Here is a 14,642-nt window from a genome sequence, read left to right on the forward strand (position 1 = left end):
CCTACAGACAATACATAGACAGTGGAAAATTGTTTTAGAAGACCAACACGATAAGAAGTGGCCATCCAATCACTATGATGCTCATGCTTAGACTTTTAAAATAAAAACATATTATCATTTTCTCTCCTTTAACCTTGGACCAACCAGATGCACTAGTCACCATACTGTTTCCTCACAAGTGGTGTGCCGTGATGAGTAGAGTCACGCGTTTGTGTAAAAGGGTGGATTATTTCAGGGTTGCCAAAGGGCTCCCTGCCCCAAAAGAGCTCTCCTGGAAATCTATTAGGGTGTACCTAAATGTCCTACCCATGGGTAACTCCTTTGGGTACAAGTGCTCACGTCCCTTGTTATAATACAGCTGGTGTTTGGGAAGGGTACCCATTGAGTGTCACTGACTGACAATCTCAGTGTGTCTCTCAGATTAGCACCAGCAAGACCCTAGAGGAATGAGCCATGAGTCTGGTCCCTCCTCCCGCCAGGGAACTGCACAGCACAGGAAGGAATGCTTGGACGTTTAGGAGGGGTAAGGGCGGTGCTCTTCAGACAGGGATCTCAGCTGCAAGGGCAGAGGCAGACGTGAAGCCCTACGGGGTGGCACTAATTAATCCACGTGCTAGCAGGGGAAAGGGCCCACTGAACAGGTGGTAAGTGGCTATGTTAAATAAGCTTTGTCTTTTTTTCCCACACTTTCCCAAGGCCTATTGCTCTAAAGTACACGGTTGGGGAATCTGAAATAGCTGTAGAGAGACCTCATTTTGTACAGTTCCCTCAATTTCTTACAAGATTATTAATCCACTTAAATATAAGACTGTGTGTGTGACTTATGGCATAGGAAGGAAGAGGTGGAGGTCAAAACAAAGTCAAACAACAGAGTGCTTCAGCCTCTGAACCAGAAAGCTGCCAATGTGAAATGGCAAAATTCTGAAAGAAGATGATGTTATATATCATACCAATACTCACTCTTTATCAAGAGCTTTCTATATGCTAGGCACTGGCCAAAGTGCTGGTATGTAAGCTGCCTTGTTTTATCCTCACATCAGCCCTGCAAACTAAGGACTGTGGTCACCCTTCTGCAGATGAGGAAATGCGCGTCCTGAGAGGTTGTGTATGTTGCTCAGCACGATGGCTAGTATGGAGTGGAGCCATCATCCATCGCTGAGTCCACAGCTGTGAAGTCAAGTTAAAAAAACCCCCAAGAACGCTAAATGATGACTAGGTACTTTTTTGGTCACCTTGCAGGCATCAGAGACCAAGGATCCCTTTGGTAGATTGCTTGGTCAGGGGTTGCAAACTCAACCAAGCCCCTGGGTCAGTGAGTGAGATGGGCTGGACTTGACATTCACAGGCATACATTGTATGAATGATGGGAGTCTTGAGGAATGGAGAGAACACAACCCATTCTAGGGGAGCAGCTGCTGGTCAATTCCAGTTGTCACCATAGAAGAAGGCTGGCCCTAAGTAGCCATGTCTTTCCATTTCTCAGCAGAAGCCAAAAGTCTAGATTTTTATGTAACATATGATACTTTTAAAAATCTGGGCCTAGTTTTCAAAACCGTAAATCTTCAGAGACTTCCTTTTATCTGGCAATACTTCGAATTAGGATTTCAAAATCCTTTCACAGGAGGCCACACCTAAGAGCATAGAATATAATATAAAAATATACGTATTTTCTTAAATGCATGGTTGAGCTGCAGGCAAAAAATTGGTCAGAGGCTGGGGGCAGCAAGAAAGTTTGAATGCAGAGGGGAGAGAGTCCCCCTTTCCCCAGGGGTACGTACTAGTCTCGGGTGACCAACTGTTCTAGTTTGACTTTGGCCCTCTTGGTTTTAGCACTGAAAGTCCCTCATCCCAGGAAACCCCTCAGACCTGGACAAACTGGAACAGTTGGTCACTCTACCTGGAGCCTGGTGTTAAGGAGCTAAACTGTTGACCTCATGAAAGCCTAGGGCCTGAGCAGGGTGAAATGTTAGATCAAAAACACCCCTTCCCCCATCCAGCATAAAGCTGAATTCCCAAGAGCAGTGGTGACAAACGTACCCCGCAGAGGAAGACAGTGGGAATAAGCTCCTGACTCAGCCTCAACTCCGTCTCAACTCTAGCTGGAAAAAAAAAAGAGAAGGAAACACGTCTCCTCTGAAGATTCTGAGTCATGAGCTCACACTCAAGTGGGTCAGGGAATTAGTTCAGTCTCTCTTTGTGTCCCCTGAGTCCCCCAGCTTGACAAACTATTTTTTAAATTTTATTTATTTATATTTTTTAATTTTTGGCTGCATCGGGTGTTGGTTGCTGTGTGTGGGCTTTCTCTAGTTGCGGCGAGCGGGGGCTACTCTTTGTTGTGGTTCGCAGGCTTCTCATTGTGGTGGCTTCTCTTGTTGCGGAGCACGGGCTCTAGGCAAGCAGGCTTCAGTAGTTGTGGCATGCGGGCTCAGTAGTTGTAGCTCACAGGCTCAGTAGTTGTGGCTTGCAGGCTCTAGAGCACAGGCTCAGTAGTTGTGGCTCACGGGCCTAGTTGCTCCGCGGCATGTGGGATCTTCCTGGACCAGGGCTCGAACCCCTGTCCCCTGCATTGGCAGGTGGATTCTTAATCGCTGCGCCACCAGGGAAGCCCAAGCTTGACAATTTTAAATGGTCCGAGGTGTGAGTTTAAATATTCCAGAGAAGAACTGGGAGAGGGAATAGATGAAACAAGAATGGCAGAATATTAATATTTTAAAGCTGGGCAATGGGTATATGAGGATACATTACACTGTTAGAGAATATTGGAAATTTATCATAGCGAAAAGTTTAAAAAGAAAAAAACACAGATTCAGGGTGGTAGTGCTCTCAGGAATCTGGCAGAACCCAACTCAAACCCTCTCTTGCACCCACTCTAAAATTTGCATACAGATAAAGTTCTACGGAAAATTAACTCAGAATAGAACACCACTGAAGACATGAGGGGAAAAAATGACTTCATTAGTCAGTATCGGAAAAAAAAAAAAAAAAAAAAAACACCCCACAAGCTATAGAATGAGGCCTGCAAAGACTGCAGAATTAGAAATGATCCAATAGAGGATATAAACCAGATATTTAATGCATTTAAACAAAAATGGAAATGAAAGTTAACAAAGGAACAAACAGATGAGCAGTCAAGTTTCAGAAAAGGACACAACAGAACTTCAGAAAAATTAAATGTTGTCAGAATAGTATTTATCGTCACTGAAGAGAGAATCACTGAACTAGAAGGTAGAATTGAAAAGTTACACAAAAATGTGTCTCGGAGAGCCAAGAACATGGATAATATGAAAGAGAGGTTAAATTAAGTAAAAGGTGATGAAATCCACATGCATCTAATTGTAGCTCCTGAAGCAGAGACTAGAATGAACAGGACAGACAGGATATTAAAAGTGTTAGTGGCTGAGAGTTTTGTAGAATTGAAGAAAGTTACCAACCCCCAGATTCAGGAAGCCAAATTAGTTCCAAGCAAGGTAAATAAAAGGAAATATACACGTAAGGATAGTGAGTTTTTTTCCTTCGGATATATATCCAGAAGTGGGATTGCTAGACTGCATGATAGTTCTATTTGGAAATAAAATCACTGTCTCAAAGAGTTAGCTGCACCATTATTCACAATAGCCAAGATATTGGTCTGTTGATAGGTGACGGATAAAGAATTCATGGTATATATGTATGTATGTATACGTGTGTGTATATAGATGTGTGTGTGCACGTATGTGTAGTTTTATAGTCTGCACGTAGTACTCACTTTTATTTGTATAGGCTTCCCACACTATTGTTTAGTTTTGCTCGTTATACAAGTAGCATCATACTGTAAATATTTTACTACAACTGGCTTTATTTCAGTCAGCGTTGCTTTTGCGCTGAATCAGCGATGGTCCCTGCAGTTGTAGTTCATTAATTTTCACTGCTGTACGGTCTTCCAGAGCAGAAAAAGTTCAAATTATATCTATCCTTTCTACTGTTGATAAATATTTGGGTTGTTTCCCATTTTTTGCAATTATGACAATGTTGCTAGGGTCACCATGGTGGTATATATTCCCTGATACAGTTGCCAAGGGTTTTTCTAGAGCCAGGCCTTTCAAACTTTTTTGACTAGTATCCACAATAGTAAATTTTTACATCGTAAACCAGTACACCTCTGCACGTATGCCTATACATAAATGTAATCCAGTGTTACATTCTTTTTTACTACAAAAACAAATTTAAAAACCACAGCAAATGAATGAGTAGCATGAAATCCAACAATGGGTTACCTTAGGAGGGGAAGTAGTGGGAGAAGGATCTAATGGAAAGGGTGCAAGAGTGGCTTAAAAACACTGAGTTGTTGACCTCAGAATTGGGGCGGACCCAACGCATCACAAGGGTCCTTAAGAGTAGAAGGAAGAAGCAGAAGAGGGCCCGAGAAAAAGACATTTCTACAGAAACAGGGTCAGAAAGGCGCATTCATAATAAAAGACATGCATTCGTGATCAAAGAAACCCACATTAAAAACGACACTTAGATCCCGTTTTTTATCTATCACGTTGGAAAAGCTTAAAAAGTTTTAAGACAAACTTTGCTGGCAAGGATGTGAGGAAAGAGGCATTGTTACATACTACAGGTGAGAGGGTACTAGTACAACCTCTATGGATGAGAATTTGGCAATATCTAATAAAAGTCACACATACTTAATGCTATTAAATAGCAATTCCAATCAAATAATTTATCCTAGAGACATACTTGCACATATGAAAAATAATGCATGCACTGAAGCATTGTTTATAGTAATAGGAAAAAATCACAAGTGAACCAAATGTCCATTAATAGGGTACTAGTCATATGAATTCCGATAATGGAATATAATACAGCTGTAAAAAAGAAATAAGGAAGATCTTTACTGATAAGGAACAATTTCTGAGGTACATTATTAAATGAGAAAAGCAAGGAGCATAATAGTGCCTATAGTATGCTTGATTTTTTTAAAAGGGAGAAAGGACTATAACACACATACATACATAGTAAAAATTTAAATGCAAGTGTAAATATGATCATACACACACACACACACACACACACACACGCGCACACACACACAATTGTTGGCATGAATAGAACTGAAACACAAGAGACCAGTACTATTGGTTGCCTCAGGAGAGCAGACCTGAGTGTAAAGAACACAAGAATGAGAGAATATTTTCAATATATGCTGTTTTGTGTCTCTTTAATTCTGCAATCTTATAATACCTTTTAAAAAAATAAAATAAATATTAAAGATTGTGCCTAAAAAGAAAAAACCACTGAGCTGTTAAAGTGGGTTGTGGGTATTCTTTTATGATGATTGATGTTGATTTAAGTGTAACTATTTGTTGTATGCACTCATGCTCATAGTATATTTCACATTTGTTTTAAAAAGATAAAAACTAAAGTACCATCCAAAACAAAACACATGCGTGGGCTGAATGGGCCTTTCGTTTGCCTGGCTGATCTATGCCATCTACCCGCCACCTCCCGTCCTCTTCCTGTCTGCCCTCTGACTAGCTCATTAGCATCTCCAGAAGCGAGGTCAGCCAAGAGAAGAAAGAGCGGGGAAGGGACGCATCCTGACCACCAGTATAAAGTTACGTCATCAATTCCAAAGCCCATCGGGTGTCAGAGGAGTAAGTTAGAAACAGAGGTTGTGGGCAACTCTTGAATTGTAATCTCTTTGTCCTCCATGTTACCACAGATAATTCCAGGTTGATCAGACGTTACAGATAGGTTGAACTGTGATCAGACGTTACAGATAGGTTGAACTGTCTATGCCTTAAGTTCTGCTAAAACCAGCAGTTCTTCTTAATCCTGAGGGTAATAAAAAATTAGTAACAGAGAAGCAGAAGTGATTTAAAAAAAAAAAATTTGCCGGACAGGAGCCTGTAGCTTTTCAGAAGCCTGTAATCAAGCTTGGAAGGAATGCGCTGTCCTGACTGTAAGAACTCAATCATACATACTTAATGAAAAACCGTCTCAATTAAGGTGATCTGCACACTCGGTCCACCGGGATTCCCCATGGTGTGTCCATTAAGTCTGGCACATTCAAGTAAATACTTTAGCTTGAGGCAGGCATAAAGCGCTAGATCGGGTGAGGGCTATGGCAGATTGTGGTGACAACAATTGAGTTGTGTAATGAAACCTGCACCTGATTGGGAATAAAAGGAGCAATAGTGATCTTGGGAACAGGATGCTCTTGACTCGAATGAATCCTTATTCAAGAAACATGCTAGAGAAAAAGAGAATGGATATAAAGAAAGTAAAGCATTGCAGTAAATCTGTTACAACACGGGGCTGATCTGGACACTTTTTAATGAGTCACAGACATGCAACTGGGGCTTAACTGCTTCGAAAGAAACACCTTCATTTTTGAAAATGGTTGTGCCTGAGAAAATGACTTATCAATGTCAGGCTTAATTTCTTTCATCAGCCCATTGATAGAATTCCAGAAGAGTCATTTAGCAAATCTTCTTATCAGCGGTACCGTGCCTGCTCCTCTCATTTTGTGCAGGATCAGATAAAAGGGTGATGTTTGCTTTATCTTTGCTTTGCCACCCTGGTGCTGCTGAAAGCTTTTCAGGAAAGCAGAAGAATAAGCTGAGAGGTTACCAGGTTATGAAACATTGTCACAGCCAAGCCAGGAACATTGAATCAATTTCCAATATGTTTCTTATGTAGCTAAAACCTATACTCTGGAGATGTTATTGTTTGATTATAAAAGCAAGAGGAATTTGAAGACAGACTTTCATGCCAATGTGATAAACAGTCTCTGCCTGTAACTGGATTGTGTCAACTCCCAGAAGGAGGGGAAATATGCTTTAAGGTGACTTTCTACCCATTTGAAACTCAGCGGTGTGTTTTGCCTTCAGAGCCTGCTGGGAAGGAATCCTGTGTATATGAGAACACATTTGGAGTGGGCAACGGCTGCCCTGCTTTCAAATGAGTGGATTGCATTTCCCAAGATGTCATTTCCCCTCGCCATTGACCCAGTCATCAGCATGTTTCCAGGATGTCAAAAGTATGTGTGCATAATTCTCCTTTAAAACAGGTCTCTTTCCTGTGTCCTTCATAATTTTAAAAATGAAAATACCTCTCGTATGCTGGGTTACCATTGAATCCACTTTTGAAAAGAGAAATATGATAAGGGGGAGGCAGTGTATAACGAAACGAATGGAGTGGGGTCCAGAGTCCATTCTACAGCTTAGTGCAAACTGCTGCATCTCTCTGTTTCCTCAGTCATCAGATGAAGGACTTATTCTAGATGCTCTCTTATGTTTTTTCTGGCCCAAAGTTCTAACCCTCTTTGAGGGGGGAGGGTATATCTGAACTTGCAAATACACTTCCATGTCAAGGTCCGAGCTCCTGTGAATCTGTGGGAAGACAGGGGTTTCAATCCCAGGACCTGAGTAAACTAGAAAAGTTGCAAAGCTTATCCAATGATTTCTGGGCAGGACTTAGACCTCGTTCATAACAGTAGTGTCACCACCGTGCATTTGCCTAGAGTTTTGCATTTTTGAGGGTGCTTCACTGATCCCCTCAACAGAGTCTCCCCGCCTGGGGTTTGCCGTTACATAAGCCGACTTCCCATTCCCCCTTTGCCACCTAACAGATGCTGTGACCTGGAGCAAGTTACTGAACCTCTCTCTCTCTCTCCTTCCCTCGTGTGCCAAATGGAGATCATAACAAGACCTACTTTGAAATATTGTTGAGAGGTTTGAGTTTTTTGCATACGAGTGCTTGACACCATGCCAGGAGTTAGCAAGAGCTCCATTTTTGGCCTTCTTTCTTGTTATTAAGAAGGATATGGATAAAGTGTAGATAGTATGGATATCAGCTAGCTTGCTTTCTTTCCTTCCTCCCTCCCTTCCTGCCTTCCTTTCTTTCTTTCTTTTTTCTAGTTGTACTCATAGCTGTGAGTTATTGCAGTGAAAGATTACACAGCAAAACCAGCAAAGGGAAATGGCCCGCGGGGTAGCATCGGGAGGTAACTGGGCCCAGGGTCCTCTTCCAGGAAAGTCACATAGGACACGCTAAACTCCCCCAGTGACAAGCGATGACAACACATGTGAAATGCCAACTACCTGAGCTCGTGAGTGACTCAGAGCCCAGGATTTTTACGGTCACCATCTTGCCTCATGCCTTCAAAATTCCCAGTTCCCCAGAAGGGAAGCCATTGTTCAGCATAAACCACACCGGTCGTTTGCACAAACCATTCAGGCGTAGTAACTCTTATCGGTTAGGGTGGTGGGAACCCTCTCAAAATTCAGGTTCCCAGGTGCCAGTAAAGGGCCCACCTTGCAAGCGGGCCTTTCTAAGCGTCAGCACTCTCAGGCCTGCTGTGATAACTCTTCCCCGCACAATCCCATCACCTTGGCCCCGTCCAAAGCATCGCTACGGCAAAATTATCTGCAGGACTCCATACAGCAGGGTGAGACCAAACTGCAGTGTTGACTTGAGCTCTTCCCTTTGGGGCCTCTGAACTAAGTTGAATTTGACGTGAATGCCTCTGTCCAGGGCTGAGGCAGGCGTGATAGTCACTGATAAGGCACACAGGAAGGGCATTCCCGTGCCCAGTACTTGGTGCTTCTGGAAACAAAGCGTCTACTATCATTAAGGCCCTCCAGCAGGGTATTTGTTAGTCAGATGGTACAGGTTCGCAGGCCCCCAAGGTGGCTCCCCCGACAGGGTTTCCATCCCTAGGGTCCCCAATCTGGTCTAGAAGAATTCGGTGCGGTCTCTGGTTTCAGAGGCATTGCAGCCAGTTCCAAACAGCTCTGCTCATCCAGGACATCAGCCCATCAGTGTCATGGGTGTGGGTGACATTCGTCAGTGTTCTGTGTGGAAAGCACAGGAGCTGGGCCACCTTCGCCCTTTCATAGTTGGTGCTGTCAGGGGTGATCTTGGACTCAGCCATCGGTTTGAAGTCAAGGCCCTCACAGCATCCTGGAAAGGTAGCAGGAGGACCTTTCATTCAGGAAGAGGGGAAAGCTGCCAGGAACAGTTCTGAAAAACAGAGATTATTAATTCCTTTTCCACGTCTACCCACCCCATGCCTCCCCAGGTGCCAGGGCTTTGATTTCTCCCATTGACACAAAATCACTGTGTTTCATTCAGTAATCAAAACTTTACATTTTTTGCATTCCTAAATGCTCACCCAGGCTTTTTTTTTTTTTTTTTTTTTTTTTTTTTTTGTCTAGAAAGGCCGTACGCAAGAGGGAAAAAGGAATTTTCACAGAAAAATTTTTTTTTCATTGAAGTATAGTTGATTTTGAATGTTATATTAGTTTTAAGTGTACAACCTAGTGATTCACTATTTTTATAGATTGTACTCCATATGAAGTTATTATACAATATTGGTTATACACCCTGTGGTGTACATTACATCCTTGTATCTCATTTCTTTTATACCTAGTAGTTCATACCTCTTAATACCCTACCCCTATCTTGTACCTCCTCCCACCCCTCTCTCCACTGCTAACCACTAGTTTGTTCTCTGTATCTGTTGGTCTGTTTCTGTTTTGCTCTAGTCATTCGTTTGTTTTACTGATATTATTTGGATTCCACATATAAGTGAAAACATAACAGTACTTGCCTTTCTCCATCTGACTTACTTCACTAAACCTAATACCCTCCGGGTCCATCCATGTTGTTGCAGATGGCAAGATTTCATTCTTTTTATGGCCGGGTAGCATTACATTATACATCTTCTTTATCCATTCATCTGCTGATGGATACTTAGGTTGCTTCCGTATCTTGGCTATTGTAAGTAATGCTGCTATAAACCACATAAAAATATTTTGATATAACGTAAGCAGAAAGAAACATCATGTTCAGAAATTGGTCAGGACAAAATCTTGAATTTTAAAATGTTTCAAAATAGGTTTATATAACCTCTTTTGTCCTGATCATTTATCCAGTGAGCAGCCTAAAAAGCTTTACCTTGCTGGGGACAGCTGCATTTAACAATCAAACTGCACAAAAGCTTGTGTACCCGGGAAAGGTGAGCGAAGTGGAGCCAGCGTCTCAGTCCACTGATGCAAATTGCAGGTAACCTCGATGTCATCTTTCTGACTGATGAGGAAAGTGAGGCGCAGTCAGGTTTTACGTCCATAATCCACAGCAAGGGGATGACAGGATTCCTGCTGAAGACCAACATGCCTTAAGGATGGATGGATTTGGTCTTAGAAGCTCCTGGCCGTAAGCCTCACACATGGACAGAAAGGCCTAAGGCGGCCTTCTAGTTCTCCAGCCCGTTCTCAAATATTGCATCCCTCACCTACTGCAAGTGGACCTGAACCACAGCTGCCATCACGTGCAGCGTCCCACCCACACCTGCTGCCGACCCACTGCCTTCCATCCTCTCCCTCCCACACGGTTCTCTGCACTCGTGTTACACCCATTTGGTAAATTCCAGTCTGTAAGAAAGGACTAAGGGGAAAACTTACAGCTTCTTCATAGGTAGGGGTGAGTCAGTTTCATCTTCTGGTACTCAAGCCTCAAGGCACAGCCATACCCAAGTTCAGTCAGTTACTAAATATTTATTAGGCATCGACTCCATTCCAGGCATTGTGCCGGACCCTAGGGACGTAAAAATTGAGAATTACATGGGCTCTGGATTTGATGAGCTGATCTGATTCTGAACCAGGATCCTTGTTTACGTCTTTTCTTTAAACTTTGGTTTGAGATTGAATTACTCTAATATCTTGCCTCATTACTGGACTCTACAAAAAGGTCAATTTCTCTGACCCGTTTTTTAAAAAATCTTGTTGGTAAAGAAATGTGATGGCTATAGATAATCCTGTCCTTGTAAATAATCAAGGACTTACATGCCTTAGTAGCTCCTAAATTATGTGAACTTATTTTTCTTGACATGTTGGCAAAGACAAATAATTTCTTTAAAACAGATGGCATGCAGAGCTATTGTTTAAATGTCAACTCCGCTGCTGTGTATTACCCTGCTTCTTCAGGGAGATATTTGCATGTTGGATTCACCTGGGCACTTGGTCTGGGCAGCAGAGAAGTTGGGAAGCTTAGCTGGGGATTACTTCCTAATAAAACCTCTTAGATACTACAATATGTTATTGCATTGACAGATGATATAACTGTGATTTTATCTTTAGTGACGATTAAAGCCACATGCATTATTGTTTTATTTTAATAAAATAGGAGGATGGCTTTCATTAATTCTTTACAGTGTTCTTCAGGATTATCATGACATTTGCAACAGTCTAGTTTGGGTCTCCCAGAAGTAGACCCTGTGAAAAGGATTCAAGGACAAGTAAATTATCAGGAAGTACAGGAGAGACCAAGAGGAGAAGTCAGACAGAGAAGGGAACCCAGCCAGTGAAAGGTGTGTTCTCCTGCCAGCTACCACCAGAACTGGCTGCATAAGTCTCATAGCCCAATGCAAAATAAAATCCGAGCCCCTTGTTCAAAAGTTATTAAGAATTTCAAGATGGAGACAGCAGAGCACAAGGTCCTTTGTGACCATACAGGTCACACATACATGCTACCGGCCCTGAGTGTGTGTGTGACAGAAGTTTAATCTCAGAGAAACTCTAGGGTATAGAACCCAAGTCTGAGAGTCTTCCCCTCTGAGGAGTGAGGGACCTGGATTTTCATCACCACCTTCCAGCACTGATAAGTCGACGGCTGCTTCTGGGCCTGTTAGCTTCGGGCAAAGAGGTGCAGTTACTGGCAACTGGAAGTTCAGCAGGGGCGCACTCAAGTAGTAAGGCCCCAGGAAGGTGGATGGACCGGAGCAGTGGCCAGCACGCTACCCAATTGCCAAAGAGCCTCCTGGTATCACAGGTCAGCCCCAAGTCTCCCGAAAAGTGAGCTGCCTTGCTGAGGGGGCAGCCCTTGAAGTTCCCCCCTTTAAAAATAATATCCCCTCAAACGCTGTGCTTGCTATCTGTATCTGAGCCAACTCTTTAATAACTAAGGTAGCCATCATTTTCTACCTGTGAAAGATTCCAGCATACTCATAGAAAAAGGGCGAAAAACTACAATCCTGAGTTCTTAAAATGCAGCTACTTTTGTTTTCCAAATATCAGCTTGCTGGACAAGCTGTTTCTTCCCCCTGTGCTTCATTTGCCTCATCCAGGAAGAAGAGAGAATTATTCTCAGTTTATTTCCACAAGATTTGAGGAGTCTACATCAGAAAAATACGGGGAGGGTAGATTTAAAACAATGAATTCATTCCTGAGTAATAACGGTGTCTCTTAAAGCTGTGGGGTGGGAGTGGAGGTGAGGAGGAGGAATTAGCAGGAAGGTTTCCACTGAGCTCATTTCAATAGGCCATCTTGCATGTGTTTCTTTGAAGGGGGCATAAAAATTATGTTTTAATTAGAAAATCCCCCCCACCATTTTGGGTCTTTAATCATTGCTGTGTGTCACAAACAATGACTCCTAAATTACTGTGATGGTTAATTTTATATGGCAACGTGACTGGGCCACAGGGTGCCCCGCTCTTTAATCAAACATTATTCTGGATGTTTCTGTGAGGGTGTTCTTGGATAAGATTCACATTTAGATCAGCAGACTGAATAAAGCAGATTGCCCTCCTAAAGGCAGTGGGCTTCTTCCAATTAGCTGAAGGCCCAAATAGAACAAAAAGCCTGACTCTCCCCCAGGGAAGAGAATTCTTCTTCCTGCCTGACTGCCTTTGAGCTGGGAGGTCAGCCATCCTGCCTTCAGACGAGCACTGAACTGGTGACTCTTCCTGGGTCTCGAGCCTGCCGACCTTCAGACCGGAACTACACTATCAGTTCTCCTGGTTCTCAGGCCTCAGGACTCAGACGAGAACTAAGCCTTGGGCTGTCCTGGGTCTCCAGCTTGTTGAGTCACCCTGAAGGTCTTGGGACTTGCCAGCCTCCATGATTACATGAGCCAATTCCTTATAATAAACACACACACACACACACACACACACACACACACACACACACCCCCTCTTAGTTCTAATGAAATTACATGTAATTCAATTTTCACAGGATGATTAGACTATCAGCTAGTTAGAGGACGTCGAACTGCTGTCATCTCTCCAGGTGGCTAAAGATTTCAGTTTGCTTTATCCAGGCCAAGGAGAACAGAGCTGAAAACTTAGCATCCTAGAAGCTGGGCAGGGGCGGGGAAACTGCAGACGCAAGGATCCAAACACCAGGTAGCCCATGTCATCACCACTGATGTAAAGCGGTGGGGCGGGCAGGTCTGGTGAAACCCCAGTTATTAAAAGCCTTCCGATTGAGCGGTCCAGTTTCATGTGAGCAAACAAAGCGAGATAGTTTGGCTTCAACTGGACCTGAAAGCAGAACTCACTCACACATCTGTAGGAAGTGAAACTTCATGGAGCTGTGTGCCCTCTGCCGACGTGCTCTCCTCTCCCCAGTGGGAGTGAAGATTCCAGAGACCTGTGCAGGAGGACAGGGCCCGAGGGCTCTGCATGCCAGCTCATGGCATGTTCATTCATTACGCAGTAATGGCTCCCCATTAAAGAGAATTTGTGTTTTAGAGCAAACCTCCTTGCACGCCTAAAACAATGGCTTCGGAGGTTCACGAGACGCTCCTGCTGAAGTCAGGGGGAGTTGCTTCCCATGTAGGTGATTGTGCTGAGCGGCCAGGATCATGGATGACAGTTAATGGGCCTTACAATTTGCACGTGGCTCTGCCCTGCAAGAAGACTGGGCTACTAGGGGACCCGGGTTAAATGGCCGCCTTTCACCCAGACTAGCCTGTCCAGGACTCCACAGTAGGTGGGCTGCTGTGCCGAATTTGTGCCAGGACATCATTTACAGACGTAACTTGTATGGAATGTTGTAATGAAACTGCCAGGCAGAAAGACAATCCACTCTGCACGGAGAAATGCCCATTGTGCGCTAACCTCTGTAGGAGAAAGCAACACCTGAGAGTGACATCCACAGACCCCCTTCCGCTTCCTTCACTGCACGGGGATCCCTGACTCCAGACAGTCTTTGCATCAAGCATGGGAACCTTGCTGAGTCGAGTGAAGTGTCCCAGGATGACAGAAGCTTTGGAGTAGCAACAGGCAGAGGCAGTGGGGCATGTGCCTTGCTTCACAATAAGCCACACCCATTAGTGAATTTGTATTTACAAGGATAATAGATTCCACTTCCAGGGTGATATTCTGCAGGCATATGGATAGAAGCTAAGATGAATTCTTCAGCAACAGATGGGTTGAGCTGTGTTGTTCAGACCGAAGTTTCTCCTTCCCCTGCACATTGAAGCAGATCTAGCTGGCAAAAACCTTTGAAGCTTTGCATGTTCCATCTGGCTGCAACCCTCAGGACCCCACGGGGAGACCCACTCAGCTTCTGCCTTACTCTCCTCATTCTGCTCCATCCCTGACTCTTTCCCCGTCAGATGGGGAAAGGGAGGGCCCGGGGGGATCTCTCAGTGTCTCCTGACTTGCCTGTGCTCACCAGAGACATTTTCATCCTTTGCATCCTGAGTTCTCTCAGCTGCCTTTGGCTTCTGCCTTAATCCCTCCTTCAACAATGCTGTCTGTCATAGCTTTCCTTCCCTTTTCCCCAGCAACTGTGTTTACAAGCAAAATCTCCCACCTGAGCTCTAGATGTTTCCAGTATGGCCTCCGCCATCATGATTCCATTAGGCTT

General features: G+C 43.8%; 1 protein-coding gene across 11 annotated transcripts in view; it reads left to right on the top strand.

Annotated features, from left to right (window-relative positions):
- The window catches only part of NCKAP5 (NCK associated protein 5), a 1,051,318-nt gene that overhangs the window by 967,674 nt on the left and 69,002 nt on the right, over positions 1-14,642 (top strand). Inside the window, exon 16 of one of the 11 annotated variants that reach the window (XR_011074153.1) lies at positions 6,876-7,024. The exons of the other annotated variants lie outside the window; for them this stretch is intronic. The gene's annotated coding sequence lies outside the window, so the exon portion shown is untranslated. The remainder of the gene's footprint in view (positions 1-6,875; positions 7,025-14,642) is intronic. 11 annotated transcript variants of the gene reach the window in all.

The sequence above is a fragment of the Eschrichtius robustus genome, chromosome 5, assembly GCF_028021215.1.
Source record: "Eschrichtius robustus isolate mEscRob2 chromosome 5, mEscRob2.pri, whole genome shotgun sequence".
Taxonomy (NCBI): Eukaryota; Metazoa; Chordata; class Mammalia; order Artiodactyla; family Eschrichtiidae; genus Eschrichtius; species Eschrichtius robustus.